The sequence below is a fragment of the Rhinolophus ferrumequinum genome, chromosome 10, assembly GCF_004115265.2.
Source record: "Rhinolophus ferrumequinum isolate MPI-CBG mRhiFer1 chromosome 10, mRhiFer1_v1.p, whole genome shotgun sequence".
Taxonomy (NCBI): Eukaryota; Metazoa; Chordata; class Mammalia; order Chiroptera; family Rhinolophidae; genus Rhinolophus; species Rhinolophus ferrumequinum.
Genome location: NC_046293.1, coordinates 35,781,484 through 35,800,112, shown reverse-complemented (window position 1 = coordinate 35,800,112; position 18,629 = coordinate 35,781,484). Strand labels below are relative to the sequence as shown.

The window sequence follows — 18,629 nt, the reverse complement described above, 5'->3', positions numbered from 1 at the left end:
AATGATACTTCATTATACAATTTTTTTATAGCTTATGTACTCTGAAAGTGTTCAGACTGAGTCTATTACCTAATTTTTCTGCTACACATTTGAGTCACATTGATTTAAGGATTATAAAGGGTAAATAGTAAAAATAGAAAAAGAGAGTATAAAATATGTTCTTGCCTTAGATATACAGCAGTTAATTTTTTTCTCCAAAATTTAGTATTTCCTATTCTTTCACATTCTACATTTTAATCTCAGTGACAAGGGTAAAATTAGCATATATTGAACACTCATAAGTACTTTATAAATACTTTTGTGCTTAAACTCATTCGGCCCTCAGAATAATTCTGAGATAAGTTCAATTATCTCAATTTTATATTTGGGGAAACTGAGGCATGGGAAACTAAGCAGCCTTACTCAAGGTTACACTGGAGAATTAAATGACTTTGCCTGGATTTGAATCTAGACAGTCTTGTTCTAGAGCTTACACTCTTGATGCTGCACTACTTCATCAAGCCGAGGGAAATAATTACCTAAGTTTTATTTTCTCAAAAGGCTAAAAACTTGCATTCCTTATTAACTTGCTAAGTTTACTGTTAATCAATTAGAACTCCAGCATTTTAGAATGAGAAGCGAGCTAAGAGGCATGTGATTCAACTTCCCAATCATTGTGTAAAACCTCTTCACAACATTATGATCATTTCCCCTCTTCGTCATCAATTGTTTAGTAAAAATAATAAAAAATTTACTCCTTCTCAAGGAAATTCATTCCATTTTGGAGCAGCTCTGTTAGAAAAGTATACCACCCTACATCATCTCTCTCCTTTACCATCAATGTATACCAGCTAGACATGAATCAAAATATATTGATTAGCAATAAGTATATTGAAACAGTAATAATTGCTAACATTTTTTGAGTGCTCATTATGTGTTGGCACTTTTCTAAATGCTTTCCATGGATTAACTCTTTTTTTCGTATAAAAATTTGGGGCTATGTTACCATTAAGGTTGACTAAATACAAAAGAGCTAGAGATACTACCCAACGTCACTTACATGTTGGAATGCAGTGGGAAATTGACAGAAAAATCATCCTGGAGTTTAAAAAGACTGTGGCATGGTGATCTGGTCATTGTCTTCTGCAGTCAAGGGCATAAACCCTTTAAAGGGCCCCTGGGTCTTAATGCATGCCGTAAAGATTGGTTTCAAAGATTTTGTCATTTGCTTGGTAGTACACTGCAGCTGCAGTTTGTGAAGTTCCAGTCTGAGGGTCATTAGATGAAAATTTCCTTATTTTTACCAGCTTTCTTCTCATGTACAAATATTTTTTTGGTAACTATGACAGCCAAAATAGTAAGCAATATCATGGCATTAATGGAGATTCCAATATAGGTGCTTTCTTGGTGAGCATCCGTGGGTTTTGTTACAGGCACATGTGAGTTTCCTTGTGAGTTTCACCTGAAGGCTGTGCCACAGTGCCATTCCCATCTGTTTGGCAAGAATTTAATAGTAAGTTGGTCACATTTGTCTCCTCTGGTGTGATATGTTGAGTCTCTGTTGTCTGCATTGGAGAAGATGAAGTAGTTTCTGTCTTGAAGTTCTGTGTGGAAGTTGGCATTGTAGGAGCAGCGGTGAAGACCCTAGGTGATGTTGCAGCACTGGTGACCTTAGGTGGAGCTGGCTTAATGTTTAATAATATGTTAATTTTCAAACCATTAAACCACCCTGTCTGCTCAACACAGCAACAAAACACGCGACTACCAGACTGGACTGCATTCTTTATGTTTAAAGACACAGTCCCTTTTGATATGATTCTATTTAGCTCATAATACTTGTTCCTCTGAAAGGTGACATGGTATCCAAATCATTCATTCGATGAGATGATTTGATCATCTATACCATGAACACATCCCCTTGGCCCCAGCACATGGTTGTGACTTCACTAGTTGTTGAGTAGGTGCCGGGTAGCTTGCCAGGCTGACCCACCATTCCGCGTATGCCTGAGAAACTACAGCATCTATCCAAAGTAGTATGAGGCTTGTGAAGGCTATCCAAAGATACGTGATGGTATCAGCCTGTCTCCAAGTGGCTTCCTCTTTGTATCCTTGGTTATAGGAATTCTGTTCAGCTAGTCTTCAGGTGGTTTTCCGTGACAGTTGTTTTACAATTAAGTTGGAATTCTGATCTGTTGGATTAACTTTTTTACCCTCATTCACAATTCTATGATATAGATATTGAGATAGAGGGAGGTCAAGTTATTTGCCTAAGGTCACAGTTAGCAGTGAAAAACCGGATTTCTGTCCCCACAGAACTCAGTACCAAACTCTAGCTGTCTCCTAATTCACCTTTCATCCATGATGCTCTTTCACCCCAATCAACCCCAGAGAATCAACGAAAGAACCTCTTGGTCATTCCTTTTGGGAGTTTGCCTCCTTTTTGCTAAGACAGCCCTTATACTGTTACTTTCTACCCACGCCCCCTCACACCATCCCCACCATACCTGCTCCCCCAGTTCAAGTTACTTTTTATTTCATGTCTTTTTAACTTATCTTTCCACTAAGTATTTATTATTTCGACTTCTCTATCTTTGCACTTGTAATTCTATTTTTTTCCTCTCACCACTTTTTCATCTACAGTTGATCTTGCAAAATCAAATTCAATACCAAATTTCTTCAAAATTTCTCTGTAAAGAACAAGCGAAATAAAGTTTCTCTTCCTTGCTAATAATTTCTTTTATGGAATTATAGGATCTAACACATGCAAGATGACACTAGACAGTGTTTAGGCTGGCTTAACCAGACAACCATTGCAAAAATTACTTTATATCGTTCTTTATAGGTCATCACCCAACTTAAATGTTTTTAGTGATAGGTGTTCATAACTTATCATACCAGCTTGGTTCATTGTTGGATACCTCTGATACTTAGTTTTTCCTTTAAATAAGCCACATTTTCTCTCCCTGTAACAGCTTGTCATTGATCTTAGCTCTTTCATTTAATCTATTTTATTGATTGTATTCCATTTAGCACTTTGTAGTGTGTTAATTGTATAGTTCTCAAAATTCTGTCCCCTCCATAAGTCTAAAAAACCCGTTTTAGTTAGGAGTCATAATTTATACTTCTCTAGCTAGTTCCCTCAGTGCTTTACATACTTCTTAGCACAGACTAGGTATGTAGTAAATTATTTAATAGTTCAATATATATGTGTACATGTGTGTATAAATCAAAATGCATTTTTCTAATATTAATTGTGGGGGCTAAAATAGTATTTTCCCTCTCACTTTCTAAGTTCTTCCATCAGGGCTAATAATCAAATTAACAGGAGAAAATCAAAGTTTCAATATGTGCACATGGGGAATTCACATAAGCATGAAAACTCCAAAGACAGTGAGGCAACACTGGGTATATAAGCCATTTTTGGACAAAGGAGAAAGGAGGGTACAGGATATTAGATTTCAGAAGTGAGAATGGGCGATTCACAGCTAGTTGAGGGAGAGGAGAACATATATGACAGGAAAATTCTTGCTGGGCAACTCAGAAACAATGGGACACAGGTGGTATCTAGCTGACAGACGTGGGGTCTTCCTGACTAAAGCTAGAGCGAAGCTCCTTAAGATGGTTAAGCCAAGCCTCCCTTCATAAAGCAGGTTTTTCTGTCTGAATCTCTGGGGCAGGAAAAGAAGAGAGTCAAAGATTTCTTTCTGAGTCCTGTTTCTTAATAAAAAGCTTAAAACCAATATTCCGAAAGGCAGCTTCAGGGTGGCACAATTTTGGTTCCCTCATAACCTAGTAATTACACACAAGAATAATAGTGTCCAAGGGTAACTGGAATAATCCTCAACATTTGTGAAACTCATTTTCTCTCTTTCTACACATACACATACACACACGCACGTGCGCACACACACGGTTCCACTTTGAACGTACCAAATGCCAAGTTCCTAAGATGTTCAGCACATTTTGTGTCATATTTTTATGACAAGTATTTCAGATATATTAAACTATTTCGTTCTTTAGGAAACACTGCCAGAAACCTAAATCTGTGACCTATTATTGAATGGAAACCTAAATTAGGATAGTAGCTTGGTCCCTAGAGAGGTGGTCTAGAAGAGTGGTTAAGAGTGGAAATTTGGGGCTCACCAGTCCTTGGCTGCCATTGACTAGCTGTGCAATCCTGGAAAACTTCAACTACTCGTTGCTCAGTTTTCCCATCTCTGAAATTGAGATAATAGTACCTATTTCATAGCGATTTGAGCATAAAATGGATTGATGTATATAAAGTACACAGAGAACATATCTAGACCTCAGTAAATGCTATTATTGCTGAAAAGTACTCAGCCAGTATCTGAAAAAAAAAATCTTGTAGCTAGATAAAATAGGAAATAGCTCTGATACCAAATTAGTTTAGTTTATTTTCCAAAAGTCCATAGACTTTAATTTTGTTAAAGAGAAATTTGTACGATTTTTCTTTTCAGTGGAACAGCTAGTTCAAGAAAATTTACTATATGACTGGTTTAGGTATTTTGATATTATTAACAGTGTTATTACAAAATGGCTAAATAGTCCTCATTCTTAGCTTATTTCTAATTACTGAAGAATTTAAAGCTACAAATAAATAGAAAAGTATCAAAGGAGTTTAGTTTTATGTGTCAATAATGACAAAATACTTATATGACATATTATAGCACTTTACAGTTTTAAGGTGCTTTTTATGTATTGTTATTCAACATTTTGGCATAGTAACTCTCATTTAGAGTTACTAGTCAAATATAAACCATATTGCCCGTTTTTCCTTTTGTCAGCTGAGAGTGGCTAAATTCAGGGAAATTTTAGAAGCCATGGACCAAATGCCAAATATGGCTCAGGTTTTAGGGTAGGGGTTTTAAAATAAAATTTTAAAATGTGTTGAGAGCCACTAATTGTACAATTAAAAGTATTGTCAACTGATTCCTTATGTGGGAGTTTGGTAAAAGGACTAAGTAAAAACTGAAATTTGGAATCTAAATTATACTTAATGAAATCAATGGTCACCTGGAAAAACTTGATGCATAAATCATATGTGTGTGTGTGTGTGTGTGTGTGTGTGTGTAGTATATGTAAATGTATATACGAGTAATAAATCTGGGAAAATATTATTTTGGGAAAATGTGGCTTCTCCAAAATACAAAGCATATAATCAAATGAGAAAATGATGAAAAATTCAGTGATGCTAATTTGGAAATTCTGTTTTTTCTAAGCACTTTCTCTGACTTTTCAATAATCTTAAATCGCCCTTCTCTGCAGGAAAGAAATATGTAAAATATGCTTCCATGTATCAGGTAGCTGACCATGACTTTAAGGACCTACAAAGCAAAGCAGGCCACACAAACCTGTGAAAGCAGTTTCCCTTCTATTCACACTTCAAAGGGTTAACTGAGAAGTACTCCATTGTATTCCTGATGGTTTTCTCAGCAGAAAGCCCAGTGGGCTCTTTCAAGGGACTCTAAACAATGAGCTCAGTGAAGCTGTTCTGTCTAATTACTCAAAGACAGGGAAGCTAAAGAGGAATTAATGACAGTTGACAAGTGCAATTAATAATTATAGCAAAGCCAGGAGTCATGCAGCAGGCAGATGACAATAATGGGGTAACGGGACATGGCAGCTTTCATCGGTTTGTGCTGTGTTTGTGTGTTTAAAGTGAGAGGCTTTGTGCAAGATGGGCCACACTTCATCTTGACACGGTAGAAACTATAATTCAGCAACTCTAATGGATAGTGGGTCATATTCTCCTATTCTCTTTCTCTCTCTTTTCTTTTTTTTTTTTTCCTCTCTCTCCTCCTTCTCCCCCCACACCCTCCTTGCTTTTAGTAATTCCAATTTGGTGAAAGAAACATAGTATAAAACAAAACTTAACAGGAAAGAGCTACAGTTAGCTTTCAGGATCAGCTGGTGACAAAGCTACTTAAAATTCCTGTTGGGTGCTGGAAGAAGGGGCCAGGGAAAAGGCTGTCGCAAAAGTGGGATTTCCATATCAAAGGGCAATCCTTTGGCTCTGAATGGTAATTAAAGTACCCTGATTTCATCTTCAGTGGTCAAGTCATGAAAGGGGGAGAAATTAGAGAGAATTTTTCACTCCCTTCAAACTACAGAAAGGAAAGCTGTAAATTAAATGAAAGTTGACCTAAAAGGTGTATAACACTTTAGTCCTTACATCTAATAGATGCTATGATAGTTCTCGAGTATTTGTTCAGTTTACATCTTCATTTTGTCCTGATTGTGAAGGATATAATGTCTGCTTACATTTATTGGCCATACATCTCCCGCTTCATGAGTTTGCAAAGATATCAGTTTTCATTACACTGCCTTGGCAGCCCAGTCATTGGGGAAGGGTTTTGAGCAAAACCAACCTCTTTTAAAAATTACTTCTTCAGGTAACCGAAAGCATAAACGGACTTGTTCAATTTTAGACGTATGTTGGTATGACTTAACAAGAACTTGTATTTCAAAATGCTGAAATTTGACTTTTATTTGCTAAAAATTGTGCCTTTTCGTTCATTGATTGCTGGAGCTGTTTTACTGTCTCTTCTCCAATATTCCCGTTTCCAAGCTCATTGCTTTATGAAATAATTGTTTCAAATCGAAGTATGGGACTTATAAGCAGTTTCAAATTCGTTACAGAAGAATGCCACTTATATTCCGGGAAAGAAGAACTTAAAAGTCTTATTCCATTATTTTGGATGAGATGTTAAACTTGGACCTACCTCTCTATTCATTAAAGATCACAGAGCCTTTTTTTTTTTTCAAAGAGCCCAGAAGCCTGGCCTAACTCCAATGTAGATAATTACATTCCACCTACCTAATTCCCTAGCTGCCTTAATTGGAAACAATTCCACTTTACTCTCCATTCCCCTTATTCCTTGTCCTTAAACTGTTTTGTAGCTTCTTAGGCATCTCTCACAAACTACCACATATCTTCCACCCTCAAAGTACTGTTTTGGATTTGGGGAAAGATGAATTACACAGCAAAGAATTAGTACTTAAAAGTTTGCTCAATACAAAACACGAACTACATATAGCTGAATTTCAACTCAACTTTTTCAGGTTTGTTGGACCCAATGTGCTAGGTGGAAAGCTGCTTTCATAATAAGAATTAGTCCATGCATTTTAAAAAACATGTTATTGCTGCTTAGGCTCTCAGGAGGCAAAAAAGGCCTATCCTTTATATGCAAAAACCACAGATACCTATATAGTATATACAGTATGTCTAGTATATTAAAATTTCATGGGGGCGGATATTAGGGAAGATTTTACTAAAAAGTTTCATTTGGCAAGACGCTCCTGGATAAAAATATTGAGTGACTCTGATTTAGTCTTATCTCCACCCTTATTTATTGATGATACAAGGGAGAAAGAATGGCAGAGGCCAGGAGGATCCACCACCATTCTTTTTGCCTTGCTTTCTTTTCTTGTTTCTCTTCATGTATTATCAAAGCCTGTGGAACAGGTGAATAACCAGTATGATCTATTCTTCTATTTCTTACTTTCTCTTAAGCAGTAGCATGGATGGGCCAATGGAATACAATAATGAATGACGGAGCAGTCATAAACACACACTAATCCAAAGCACTTAAAAGAACGAAGGGTAATCGAAGTAAAGCCTAAAGGAGAAAGATCCTAAATCACGTTAAGAATATGTTAAACACTGACTTAGAATTCTCATGGGAAAGATGGTAGGAGACATTAGTGTAATATATATTTATACAGGGAAAAGGATATACTATCTTCTAGACTTTAGAAGCTAAATAAAAAAATGAAAAGAATACTAATGGATTTGATATAGTGATACATTTTCTGACTTGCTCTTTCAAGAGAGTATACTGACTTTGGGATATCACCAAGCAGTTAAGAATACTTAAAAACTGTGCCTCGATCAGACCCTTAGTCCCTCTAGTCTTGTACTGTGTACGGACACCAAGAATGTGAGTACATTGTTACCTTGTAGGGCAAACAGAAAATGTTGACAACACCCAAACAACTCACTATAGCTTGGGAAGCAGCAGGTGATGGTTTTGATGATGATGGTGATGATGAGGATTCCATTTATGTAACACTAACTCTGAGTTCTAAGCCCTTGACTTATACTAACTAATTTAATTCTCTCGAAAGCCCTGGCGTAGTTACTATTACCATGATCCCTGTTTTTATAGATGAGGAAATTAAGGCCACAGGTAGTTGAATAACTTGCCCAAGAATTAATTTTGAGCTTAAGGATTACAATAGCATATCATCTATATAGCCTTCCTAAGACTTTATAATTCTTTCGTGTTTACTTTCATTGCCTTCAGAAGAGTGAAATACCATGGTAAATAACAGAAAATGGGATACTACCCCTTCATAGGCAATGTGGGGTTTTCAAGTTTTTATGAAATAATCCTTTCTATTTTCCTTCCCAAGACAAAACATCTTAAATTTTCACTTTAAAACACGTGCCACCTTTCTTTTACATGGTGATCCATTCATTTATGTGGGGACTTATAAAATCAATCTTAAAAAGATATCTTCGTGGGAATTTCCCATCCTTCTTATGAATAGTCACTGTGTTGTGCTTGGTTCTCTTTTGTTTTGCCTTTTCCATCTTTCCTTCAAGGCAATGAAATCATAAATGACTTGAGGGGACTTCCAGAGATGAATAAATACAGATAGTGTGTCTTCTACTATTTCTAGTTCTGGGTTTTTTAGCTAAGTTTTCCTGTGTGGATCCTATGTTGATATAAGCAATCGATCATAAAAAAAAAAAAAAGTAAGATCTTAGATCCTTTTCAAATTACTGCAGCCTTACAGAATAGAGAAGTAAAAGAGTAGGTACATATGCTTCTCCTATCATATCTATGAGGAGAGTGAAGGCTAACCTCACTTTCAAACAAAAGTTTGTGTCTGAACTGCGTGGTAGGGAACAGCACTTGCTTCCTGCTTCTTGGCCTTCTCTTTGTTCCCATTTCTGTCTTTTTTTTTTTTTTCCTTTTTTGTCTTTCTTTTCTTATCTCAATGTCTCTATGTATCTCTCTTGTTTCCTACCTCAAGTGCATCATTTTCTGCTATTGTGCTTAAGAAACTTGGCTGCAGGGGCTCTGAAATGAATAAAAATGTAATCCTCACTGTGCCCATTGTGCCTTCTCATTTGTTTTTGCTGTATCGATTTATCAGCAGAGGGAAATTACTTGCTGGAAGAGAGGATGCCAGTCAGAATGACATTTATTTCATAGTACAAGGAGGCTCTCCAGCGTGTTTCCATGTAACCCAGATATTGGAGCTGTAAAAGGGCTTGTAACAAGGTTTAGTGCTATGATTAGATCGTGTGGAGCACCTTGCTTTCATAACAACAGGCACTCTGCAGGAGCTGAGGCCTCGGGTTATGGTCAGGCTTTTTTTTTTTTTTTTTTTAAGCATAGATACAGAATTCAACAATTCCCTCCCACCTAAACTATTTCTATTCCAAAAGCCAAATCTTACAGACTTACAAGAATAAAAGAGGTATATTTTTAGATGCCTAAAGCCTTTACAACTTCAAAATAAATGCAAAAATAGATGAAACACTTGCCTATTAATCCCCTTAACATTTTTTTTTTTGCCCTTTTCCCTTTATTTTGGAGAAATTGTTCCATTTTAATTCACCAAAGCAAATCTTTTCATTCAGTGATTGTAAGTTACATGTGCTCAAGGCTACCAATTACCTGTGAAACCAAACACATTCTCTATGTAAAAACTAAGGCAAGTGTAGCGAATAGTAACAGCTACTGTTTTGGCTTTGATACTAGAGGTAAAATTTTCATAAGTCTTTGCCAGTATTCTTATAAGCCTGGCATTTAGGAAATTAACTTGTTTCATTGTCTTCTTAATTTTACATAGAGCAAATAGAATTGCAATGTTTGTCATAGCCAGTTTTTCCTCTATGGAACGAGAGCAATTAGATGATTTTCTAGGAAATATGTTCATTTTTATCAGAGTATATAGGAGATATTTCTTTCCCTCTTTCCTCACTGCTGAGATGTGTTCTTGTAATGCTGGCAAAGGCACAAATGTCTGAGATTTGTAGAACAAAAAACAAATACTAAACTTGTTAGTAAATTAAACAAAAATCTGCACTTTTTTTTTAGCAGTATTTCCTTTATTAACTGAGTTTGCGATGTTGAGGTATATTGGGCTGTGATAGCATAGATGCCTTGTTAATTCCTTTTTTGAATATTTGACCATCCCACTTCAGTAAAGACTGGGATGTGTATTAAAGTAGACTGGTACTTTCTCTCAAATTTAGTATTACAGTATAATAGAGACTGTCAGACCAGAAGATACAAGGAAATAAGTGGTAGCTATTTTATTATATTTTGTTAAATGTAGAAAGCGTTTCGTTTTTGGAATTCAAGGAGGTCATCTAAATATTGAGTGAGAGAATAACACGCCCTTCCATTCTAAGTCACTTCTTTGATACATATTTTAAGACTACCGTTGTTCAATGTTAGCATGCTTTTGGCAGATCATCAGACAAACATGAAAATTTTATCGGCTCCATAAAAACTATAGGATAAGAATGAACCGCATTGACTTCCTAAATACCAGGTTTATAAGACTAGTAGCTAAGATTTCTTATTTCTCTTGAAGAAGTTCAGTATGTTTAATTATATAAATTTTAGTAGAAGTAAGTTTTTGTGTTGGTAACAGCTGGCTCATACAGGCTGTTGCTGTGTCCCCAACACTGTATAGTATTCCAATACAGAATAATATAGCTGCCAACTCGAGGAAATTTAGTCCTGGATGTTGATCTTTACTGTAATACTTAGATGATAAGTTTAACTAGGAAAAAACTACAGGAATTATAAAGGACAGATGATCAGGAATCTGATTTTTTTTTCACATTCTGAATGGAAAAGGTCTTCAGTACAAGAGCCAATGTACAATACTCAGAACTGTGGGCCTGCCTCTACTAAATGCCTTTCAATTAAAATTATTGGGAATGCCCAAGGGAAAGGCAGGGTGTTTCAATTAAACTTAAGAGATCTTGGCATACATCCTCTGAATTGGAAATCTATTTGGGTACCTTCTGTGATAATTCTTAATGATATTATTTTGTACCTTTGAATGAATTGACACCCTAAACGACTAGCCATAATACTTTAAAAGCTAAATTAAAATGGAGTTCTGAAAAATCCAGTTGTCCATGTTATTCTTTGTTGAGCTTTTTGAATTCCAAGATGCTTCAGCACTTCAGAGAGAAATGCTGCTGCCGTTAGATTTTTCACAAAACCCTACAATGGCTGAACCTTTCAGCAAATCTGTCAGTTTCTCTGTTTCAGGGACAACTGCAGTGTCATTTTCTACTCCTGCTGGTATTAATGGAAAACCAACGTTTTGACGTGTTTAATCTGTGTCTCCAAAGTTCTCTATCTCTTGCTCAGGTAATAAAGGTTAGTAATCGCTGGCTGCAGGTGATTTGTGACTTGGCTAAAATCCTTTCCATAATACCTGCTTAGAATAGGTTGGCATAAATACCTATGATGTAAAATATGCTAAGTGAATACATTATGTTGAGGAAGATGCTCTTCATAAATCTTGACATACTTACCATCACAGCCTTTCAACTTCCATTCATGGTACTGGCAGCAATTTTATTCTACTGTACTTCAAACTAGAGGTGGTTTTGAAAATAGGCAGTTCAGATAGATTTCTGAAGTCTTATACTTTGTGATTTATTGTTTCCTAACTCCTGTGATCTTTCATTCATTGAATTTAAAGGCAATGTTTGGTCATGTTCAAAGTGGAGATATGCCTACTTCTCTATCTTAAGGAGCAGGGTTTCCTTGTGGTCTAAATATCACAGCACCATTTCCCATTCCTCCATAGGAAATCAACTTGAGTAGAAAGGGAAGTACAGCACTCGTGTCAGAAGTAAGTACCAGAACAAAAGTGCTCTCAGAGTATTGAGTGAAATAAAAGACCATTTAATTTGAATTTTTAAGGCTGAGATACTGAGGTTAAATGTACAAGTGTGGGATGTGTTTTAAGTGTGGGATGTGTTTTACTTCAGTGAGGTGGTTTCCAGCTGCGGTGGTTCAGTCTAGGCTGATCCAGGGCCTGTTGGCCTGGTATCTCACCCTACTCTCTGCAATGCCATGTGATTCTGAAGCAACGTATGTGAACGTGCCTGGTTGACAGCTGTCAACTGTAAATGGCCATATGTAATGAGGAGTAAAGTTGTTGTCAACTGTCAATAGGCCATATGTAATGATGAGTAAAGTTACAGGCTGCTGTCTGATTAGATGTAAGATTAGAAAAAAGACACAACACTGAAACCTGTCCCTGAAAGGTCTAACGTAGGTATGATTGGGTGTGGGGGGCTCGTATTAGCCATCATTTATGTGCCTGTATTCCTGTTTTGACTCTGTTTCTCTATAGATATAGAAAATGAATCCTGTTCATCAATACTGACTCTCATTTGAATGGGAAAAATCTTATCAACCCTCCACATCGAAGGCTAGAACCTGTGAGTGCACAGGGGAATATTCAAATGGGAGGGACTTTACTTTGTAGGGCAACTACAAGCCTATGAAAGACCTCTTTGTATTCACGCTCCCCTCCCCAGCATACAGAAAAAAATTCATTCAAGGCTAAGCATGTGCTAAGCACTATTCTGTCCAGGGTAATGTGATGGGCAAGTATGAAGTTATTTGTGTGGGATAAATACTATTGTCAGTCCGGAGACATGATGGACCAATACAGCCATGCAGCCATTCTCTGACCTCTTTCCTACTGAAGGAACATGCTTTTAACCACCAGTGCCACGAATGCTCGCTATTGTATGTCTTCTCAGCTTTTCTCTGGGCACTGCCTTTCTTCAGTCATTTTAACAAAAAAGATTCTCTTAATAATTTCCTTTTGTGACTATCATACATTCAACAAAACAAAATATTCTTTAAAACATAAACAAGCTAGAAAGAAAGGCACTGTCGAGAGAGAGAGAGAGAGAGAGAGAGAGAGAGAGAGAGAGAGAGAGAGAGACAACAAAGAAACTACAGTCAAAAGATGACCATGAAGGAGAGAGGATTAGAATGTAGTCCTAGCAAGGGTAAACAAAAGAAAATAGAAGACAAAAAAGGAACTTCCTATTTCTTCTAACAGAACAAAACAGTAGGTTCCAACTTTTTGTTTCCATGTCCCTGAAGGCTACAATCTATTTACCTCAGAAATATTGGCTCTCTGATCATGGTGTTTGGAAAAGCTTCTCTTAAGAATTTTCTCTCTAAAGGCAAATCACTACATGCCAAATTCAAGCTCTCCTCTACAATCCTCCCATTCAAGTCCCTCAAAATGTGCTTCCAGAAAATTCTGTTCTTGCTATTTCTCCTTCCTTGAAAAGAGAGGCTCAACACAATTCCTTCTCAATCACTGGTTTTCTGACGAGCTCAGTAAAACTTCCAGAACAGTAAGCCCTAGAAACACTTCTCCCAGACTCTAAACATGAAGAGACAGTAGGAGAAATGGTTTTATAGAAAATGTCTCCGGCTTTTTTGTTTGTTTGTTGAACTGCCATCAGGAGCTCCTTATTGCTTCAGCGTAAAGTCTTAATGTGCCTGCTTCTCTGGCTCTGCTTCTCTGGCCCCTGTGGAACTTCCTCAGCCTTGTCTAACGCTGTGCTTCAACCATTCTGATCTATCCTTCTATTCCTCAAAAGCCTCCAGCTGTCTCCTACCACTGGGCCTTAGCACAAACTCTTTTCTTGCTTTCTAGGATGTTCTGGTCCAACCTCACCCTTTCTGAGTAAAGTCTTAGTCATTGAACAGATTCCGTTTCCAGCTTAACTTCTTCAAGGAGCTTTGCCTCCGTCTGCAGTCTAGATCCTGTGCCTTATTATCCTTCCTCACATTACCTTCCTTTCCACCAGAACTACCTCGGTCTGAAATTACATACTCATCTTTTTGTGAATGGTTGATTAATGCTTAGCTCCCTTCCTCAGTGATGAATTTCAAGCAGAGACTAGGCTTTTTGTCCCCCTCTTTGGTGTTCCCATCTCCCCACACAGTATCTGGCACATAGGAAACACACAGTAAATATTTTTTGTATGAAATGAATGCCCCTCTGTGATATCTCCAAAAATAAATCACTCATGTAGTTGCGGGCTGGTGCATTTCTCTTTTTTTGAGGAATAGGCATGCTTTTGATTATTATTCCTTAAATGTGATCTTCATAGGCCATCATATTTTTCCTTTGAAAAGGATTGGTATAAACCTTGTATTTTTTTGTTCCCAGTTGCTAGAGCTTCTCTTAGTTATTTATTTATTTTTTTTGATAACTATTTCATAAATCTTTTTACCTATGTGTGGTCTTTTTACTTTGTGTTTCATTATAAACTGTCTCAAAGCTTTTTGGAAGTATTGGAGGTATACAATAATAAATAAGATGCATCAACCTCAGGCAAGTCCGTTTCCCTAGAATTATAGTAATGTTGGAATGCTTAATCTTTGTGTAAACAGGGCTCAAGAAGAATTTAGTGATTTTTTTTCTCGATTTGTGGAAAACATTTAAAAAAATTTCTCTTACTTTGCACCTGTACTCTATTTCTCTTCCAAGAATATTTAAGCTTTAAGCACTTTCCAATCATTACTTGATTAGCTGCCAACATGTTAGTGTTTATAGTATGGAGGAACTGAGGCAAAAAGAGCCAAAATTTCAGAATTAAAAAAAGAAAGTTGATAACATGAGAATGTGTTCCTGGCTCTTAGTCTCTTGCAGTTTCACTCAGGTGGTGTAATGGTAGGTTCATAATCACTGGTGTGGAATTATTATTTTAATTTCTTTTTTTTTTTAGTTTGAAACATTGAGTTTCATATGATTGACAATGACCGATATGACCGTCGTGAAATATTATATTTCAAACATTCTGTTAAAAATAATCAGTGTCTCTAAATAATTTGAGAAAATCAATGGAAAAAGTAATATCAAAAAAAAAACTGAAATAAGCAATTTTTTAAATAGTCAAGCTAATGTGGCACCTAAGTAGACATTTTATGAAAGAATATTATTAAAATGTTAGGTTCAACAAAACTAAAACCAAAACTTTAAATGCATGAACACCAGTTGTATAATATTGAAAGCACCAATTTCATGGCCAGAGACTGAACTTGGCCCAAATCTGAAATGGTCATTCGATGCTAGACAATGATGTTAGTATTTAACACGTAAGCTAATAAACACAAAATAGTTGATGTTTATACAATTCTCCAGTGAAGCCATTTTTTTCTTTCATATAAGTAGAATGTATTATTTTCTTACAGATTAAGAAAAAAATGCCTAAAATGTGCATTTGCCTCTCTCTTTTGCTAAGGAGTTTTCTTCTATTTACCTCTTTATTTATCAAATTTTTATTTTGTAGTCACGTAGATCTTTTCTTTAGGTGCTCTGTATTCTACTTGTGTTATAGCTCCATTTATATTATTACTTAGCCAAATTTTATTGTTATTTTTCCTGTTTAGCTTTCAAATCTTGTTAAATATTAGCTAAGTTTCACATCAACCAATACTAGATGTAGGCCATATAACACACATACAAGTTCTGACAATTACGTTTGCAAACTTGTTGCAACAATGTTGCTAAACTTTTTGATATCAGAGGGATTATTCATTATGAATTTGTATCAACTGGACAAACAGTTAACCAAGTTGACTATTTGGAAGTGTTGAAAAGGCTGAATGAAAAAGTTAGACAACTTGAACTTTTCGCCAACAATTCATGGCTCTTGCATCACAACAGTGCGTCAGCTCACACGGCACTGTCTGTGAGGAAATTTTTAGCCAGTAAACAAATAACTGTGTTGGAACACCCTCCCTACTCACCTGATCTGGCCCCCAATGACTTCTTTCTTTACCTGAAGATAAAGGAAATACTGAAAGGAAGACATTTTGATGACATTCAGGACATCAAGGATAATGTGATGACAGCTCTGATGGCCATTCCAGAAAGAGTTCCAAAATTGCTTTGAAGGGTGGACTAGGTACTGGCATCAGTGCATAGCTTCCCAAGGGGAGTACTTTGAAGGTGACTGTAGTGATATTCAGCAATGAGGTATGTGGCACTTTTTCTAGGATGAGTTCCCGAATTGTCTGAACTCGTATGTGCATGTACAGACGTGCACTCACAGTTCTTTCCTCACAACCCCAAGCTGGTTAAGTCCTCATCTCAAAATTTTAATTAAACAGTGTGTTACTCTATGTGCCCATTTGTGTTAAGATATCCAGGATATAGAACAAAACCTAAGACCAAGTGATAGGCAGATGAAATGAACTTTTCCAGCTTAATCTCGTGCAAATCAAGTTGTCTTATTTGCAAAATCCTTAAGTGTGTTGCCTTTGTTTCTTCCTTTTAAAAAACTATTTCCTATTTCCTAGATTCTGTATTCATTAACTAATGTATCAACTCATCCATTAATATTTATTGGAGTCCTATTTTTGCTAGGTACTCATTTTGGGATTACAATGGTAAGGAGAAAGCAACAAAACAAGACCAAAAAACTCTCCCTAATACAAATCATGTTCTTAGTCATCACGGAACTCACAGTCTAGCGATAATAAAAATTAGTGCTAATTAAGCAATTACATAAAGCAGTGTAAAATTGTGACTGTAATGGATGTTACAAAAGAAGAATAAACATTGATGAGCCCTTTAACAGGAGGATTTGACCTAATCAGGACATTTAGGGAAGGCATCCTTGCAACATCAGTTAGACAACCAGGTGAATAATATACATGATAGTAGTAATGGTAATAGCTAACCTTTACTCTGCCCCAGGCACTGTGATAGGTGTTTTACCAGTGTCAATTTACCTAATCCTCACAAATATAATGAGAGGATGGCACTATTATTCACCCGTTTGCAGAGAGAAACTAAGCACTGAGAGGATTCCAATCTAGGGATCTGCTCCAGCGTCCAAATGTTTAACCTATCTCTTCTATCTTGCCTACTCAAAGAGTAGTGGTGGGGAGGTGTGGGGGGGGTGGATATTCAAGGCACTAGATCTTGCACAGCTATGCATGCGCTCTGGGGTAAAGAGAGGGAGCACAGTATTGGGGGGGGGGGGCGCTGAAAGAAGGTCAGCAGGAATATAACGATAAAGGCAGAGGAAGCCAGCAGGGTCCAGAGTTGCCTCCATTTGCTTTATGGGCATCTCCAGAGTCTATTACTTGTCATATGTTTCAGACCAACCCATGGGTGGCCACCTTGTTCAGGGTGTAGCAGATCACTCCTGGACTTGATTTAAGGTCTTCCAGCCAAATCTACTCTAAATTATGTGAACAACCACATAGACTCCAGGTGAGAGAAGTTCAATACAAGCAGAGTGGGAAAGCTTTCTTCTTCACCCTTCCGCTTCAAATATGGAAAATGATGACTTGGTATAAAACCATGAACCTTTACACCAATCTACCTGCATTTAGGATTTAAATCTTTCTAACAGGATAGGTGGTCACCTTGATCAGTTTGCAAATTGATAAATGGCTTGAGCTCGGATTAAGTTCGGAGCCATTACATGAGGGATACATAGAATATGTCTGGGAAGAACCATGGTTGGTTTCCTTGGCCGTTTCAAAGTTAAGAATATTTCTAGTCAGGTTGAAGCTCCAAGTATAGTTAGAGAAACTATTATTAGATTAATACAGGGACTTCACTTTCTGGAGTTGTGTAATGGGACTTTCAGTATACTTAGTTATAATAATAATTACAGATATAATTTAAAAGAACATAATAGCCATATATACAGTTAATGAAAAAAATCCTGTTGCTCTTTTGGTAATCACTTAAATCATTCTATAATACTGTTGTTCTACGAGGTAACTTAGGGTTTTTTTAGAATGACTTTATTGAAATATTATATCCAAAAAAATACATAAAGAGTAATACTTACATGGATTGGTTGTATGAAAGGAAGGAGCACTCATAGAATATGAAAAATTAAATTTAACAAATATCAGACAAGTGACAATAATAAAATATAATTTATAGTTCTTTGGAATAACAGCTTTAATTTTAATTCTTTTTCTCTTTGAATAACTAAAAAACGTGTTATTGAACATTTCCTACTTTTAATGCCTTGGTTATAGTTGAAAGAAATATAACATAGAAATTACTGTTATTACCTTAAATTGGAATATTATTTATGTATTCATAATATTCATAAATATATATTTGACATAAAAACATTAACTATGAAACAAAGGAAATATTAGAGATTATTTATAAGATGAAATAGAGAAATATAGCTTTGGTTGTTAAAACCTTTATAATCTGTCTCTGGTAAATCATATATTTATCTAAATAATATATGTTTTATGATAGGAAACTGAATGAGTCTAGAGTTCCAAGTTCGCAGGGCTATGCGTACATTTTCTTAAATATTTATTGCTTTTTTCTGATCATAAAAGCAAAACTTGTAAAAAATGTTCAAAGTAATTCAAAGTAATAGAATTACAAGGGAGAAAGCAAAAGCTTCCACATTCGCATTTTCCCAAAGATAACCCCGTTAATGTTTGTTTTATATGCTCTTACTATATATAAAACACTTTTTCCCCGCTTAAAATGGTGTCATAATCTTAATTCCCTGTTGATGGACATTACTCTTGTTTTCCATT

The 18,629-nt window shown here is 36.2% G+C and overlaps 1 pseudogene; it reads right to left on the bottom strand.

Moving 5' to 3' along the window:
* Positions 1 to 1,163: 1,163 nt before the first annotated feature.
* LOC117028250 (hepatitis A virus cellular receptor 1 homolog) overlaps positions 1,164 to 18,629 on the bottom strand; it is a 59,769-nt pseudogene continuing 42,303 nt past the window's right edge.